The sequence below is a fragment of the Bremia lactucae genome, linkage group LG15, assembly GCF_004359215.1.
Source record: "Bremia lactucae strain SF5 linkage group LG15, whole genome shotgun sequence".
NCBI classification, from domain to species: domain Eukaryota; phylum Oomycota; class Peronosporomycetes; order Peronosporales; family Peronosporaceae; genus Bremia; species Bremia lactucae.
The window spans coordinates 507,104-511,079 of record NC_090624.1 but is presented as its reverse complement, the minus strand read 5'-3'; positions in this window follow the sequence as shown (position 1 = coordinate 511,079).

Sequence of the window (3,976 nt, the reverse complement as noted above, 5' to 3'; positions counted from 1 at the left end):
TCCCAGCTGTCATGCGAAGGTGGATAACCACGCCAGCGAACAAGATAACTCGTTCGCTGCCCGTTCACATCACGGTGGTTCTGGATACTTTCCACAAGGAAACGCTGACCACCGTGGGAATCCACCAAAGGTTGTGGTGGAGGAGGGAAAATTAGATCCGAACCGTATGTCGGATTTAATGTCGAAGATCGACAAAATCGATCACTTCCTCCATTATTTGGAGGAGAAACTTGACCACGAGCCCGGCAAGCGTCGCTTGTTGGAGCAGACGGTGCAGGCTCACCATATCGAGCGGTTGGAAGACCGTTCGAAGAGTGCGTACTCCATGTTGGAGTACGAACGGAAGTATCATGCTGTACGCGATGAGCTGTCGTCAGCTCATCGTAGTTTCGAGGAAAGTCGGAACCGGCATGAGAAACTTAAGGTTCAACATGAGAATCTGGCTCGCGATCACAAGAATCTTTTAGGGATTCTTGAAAAGGATGGTCAGATCCGTCCTCGGAAGAAGCCGCGTACTGATGGTACGGGCGGAGCCGGCTAACGTAATACGTAAGATGCGTTCGTATTCTACGTGGCAATTCTATTATGTACGCTTTGCCTCCGCGATGCAGTACACAAAAAGGCCCAATAAACTTGGGTAGTAGTTTACTGCTACCCACATTAGTGACAACACGATTAGGTAGGTTTACCGTAGAGAGTAGTACTAGATCATTGATTTTAAATGAATGCACATTCGCTCTTCCATGTTTGTCTGCTTTCCTTTTCTGTCGATCCACTGCGTTAGCAATGGAATCCTGAACGAAACCGATTATTGATTCTCGATAGCAGATATTCTTCTACTGACTCATTTGTTTTGTCTTTTTCAGTCTGCTTTGTACGTACTGCCATGAGATCATTTTCGTCCTCGATATCGATTTCTTCGACATCGACATCACTCGCGTCGTTGTTAACTTCGACGCGTGATGAGCATGAGCTAGGATTGGTTTTGCTCGTGCGAGTCCACTCCCCCCTTAAACTAGAGGATCCCTCTAATTGGGTGGGTATGCGTGGATGGCGTAAGCCATTCACAAAGAACGGTGTATGCGTTGTAGACGCATGCACCGAATTATTGATGGCGAATTCGACCATCGGTAAAAACTCGCTCCAATTCGGATACGATTGGACGTAACCTCGAAGTATCTCTTCGAGGACGCGATTTACGCGTTCTATTTGACCATCCGTTTTTGGGTGATCGGATGTTGACATAGTCAGCCGTTTTCCGAGAGATCGGAACTTGGATTGCCAGAACTCCGCCGTGAATCTTTAATCTCTATCCGAGACCAATTCACGGAGTAAACCATGGAATTTGAATACCGTGTCGATAAAAACACGTGCACAACCCGGAGCTGTAATAGACTCTGGTGGCAGCAAGATCAACCATCTTGCTGAATCTGTCTACAAAATGAGGAATTTATTGTTTTTGTGGTCGTCTTCGGGAAATCCGAAGACGAAGTCCATAGATACGGACTGCCAACACTCTGCCGGGAGTGGTAGAGGTTGAAGAGGTGCACGGGATGAAGGGTTAGGCTTCACCCGTTGACATAACTCGCAAGCATGAATGTACTTGCACACACCCGCTTCGCTTCACCACCCTATGGTAGCCCCTTTCCGAGACTTCCGCTGCAAGCCAAGCCGATTTTTGCTTTATAAGACCTTCACTTCACCGACGCGGCCTCCGATTTTACACTCACCACAACTTAGTGGTATTTTTTAATGTCTGCCGCTGTGTGGCTTTATACCCACTGTGGTTACATCGGAACGACCGAATTTTCCAGAGCGTAGCATCTTCGGCTCTTACTCTGCTTAGTCGGGCCTCGGCTTACGTTAAGGTTACCTTGGCCAGATCGCTTCAGTTTCCTGGGACAACCCCCGCCTCGCCACTCTGCGCCGCTCCCTCCTCTCGTCGGTATGAGGGCTGTATGGTTGGTTTCGTCTTTCCTCGTTGGGCTTGATATCTAACTACTCTGCTTACGCACACGATTGACCATACCATCCGGCAGCTAAGTCGTTCTTCAGCCTATCGAACTTTCTAGCAACACGGATTTTGAGTGAAAGGGTATATTGGGGCTTGCACGACATTAGTTATGCTAGTCTTACTTTAGTTAATTGCCGGATTTTCCACGTAAATGTTTGCATGGCTCTTTTCGATTCGTCAATTTTCGCAAATTCTTTTGTATTAATATTCCCTTTTTGGGCGTTTAGTGGTACCAGAATATCTTTACCACAATGCTGTTGCATTCTTTGCGCCTACTGGGAATCGCTGGTTATATATTACAAATGTTTAAATCGTTTTTCAGATTATTTAACTTCCTTTTTACTAATGGATTATCATAAATTGGTCTTACTACTTGTATGGCCGCAAATCGACAACCAAATTCTTCGCCGCTTCATCTACGTCCTGGCCGCGGGCTTCCTGCTTGAAACTCATCAAGTGCATTGCGACAATGTAGGCTCTACGGTCGGACGCTGGCAGTGGAACCACAATGGTCCTATAGCCCTATCCGTGTAGTCAACAGTTATCTCTTCACCAGTCCTGATGGCGACCTGCGAGATTATCGTACCACGATCCTCCGCAGTCGGCGCACCTCAACATATTTCGTGTTAAGCGCGCAGGAGTGAGAAATAAATCGAGATTTCCCACCTTCCTTCTCCGCGCTGACGAAAACGGAGCGCTCACCGGCATCCTTCTCCCGCAAGACAGATCGTGTACGACGCCGCTGGGGGTATCGTATGAACATACGTTCCCCAGTATTGGCAGGCAGCATTCTTGGGTCTACTGGGGCTTATGGCAATTCTGCGATTGTTCTCACGACTACTTATAAAGTTACATGGAATGGCTGTAGTTAGCTCCGAGGCAGAAGAGCAGGTTAGCGCTTACCTGGGGAGCTTTGCTGAAAATATTCGGTGGGCGCAACCCTCTCACATACTCGCTTCAGGACATAGCATACCACCATTCCTTGCGCGATCGGCCGAGCAGCAAAAACGCCAATTACCTGACTTGTCACGCGCAGCTCCAGGCAACAGGACCATAACCTATTCTGGCATCCCCTCGCCCCTATCGTACATGTGGTATCTTCACATACCTGATTCTCGCAAGCGTTCGGGCAATTGGTGATCTCGCAGCGACCAACACATCCGAACTTGTCTTCGCGTGCCCCATCAATATTGAATACTATGTTCAAGGGTTTATTTCATCTTTTCAAACTTCTCGGCGTCGGTGGGCCACGCTACCTTCTGACCGACCGGGACGTTTTCGATCAGCCATTGTCTCGTCCCGGGACTAGCATCTTCCTCGTCACTCTCGTCCAGGGTGAGGTCGACAACCTGGCCCAACTCTTCTTCGCCATCGCCAGCTAGGTCTTCGTAATCGATAACGTCGCCGCCGTCGCCACCGTCGCCGCTGTCGTTGTTGTCGTCGTTGTCGTCTTGTTTTCCTCTGCTTGCCCTGGCATCCCCGATGATTGAACATCCGCTTTGCTTCACCACCCTATGGTAGCCCCTCTTCCGAGACTTCCGCTGCAAGCCAAGCCATTTTTTTTGCTTTCTTACATCGCTTCACGAATATGGCGCGTGGCTAAATTTTGTCAACGTTTGGAGTTCCTTTTTCTTCTCTTTGGGATCGTAAATAACATAATTCCTCTTCCATCGCCACATAATGCACGAGTGCGCATGCAAGGCCTGTCCGTACTCCCTATAGGACGGGTAGTCTTTACGCATCGGTGTAGCTGGGGTGACGTCTCCTGCAGGTGTCCCACGTCTTAGGAGTGTATGTCTTCAAACTCTTCGCCATGCGCACGTCCGCCGTCATCTGTCCGTCCTGGCTTCGGGATTGCATTCTTGTCTTCGTCAGGATAATTGAAATATGATTCTTTGTCTTGGCCCGTCCGCGAATGGTTGGTTGTCGTTCGCTGCTGTCACATTGGTCGTGGCCTGTCGT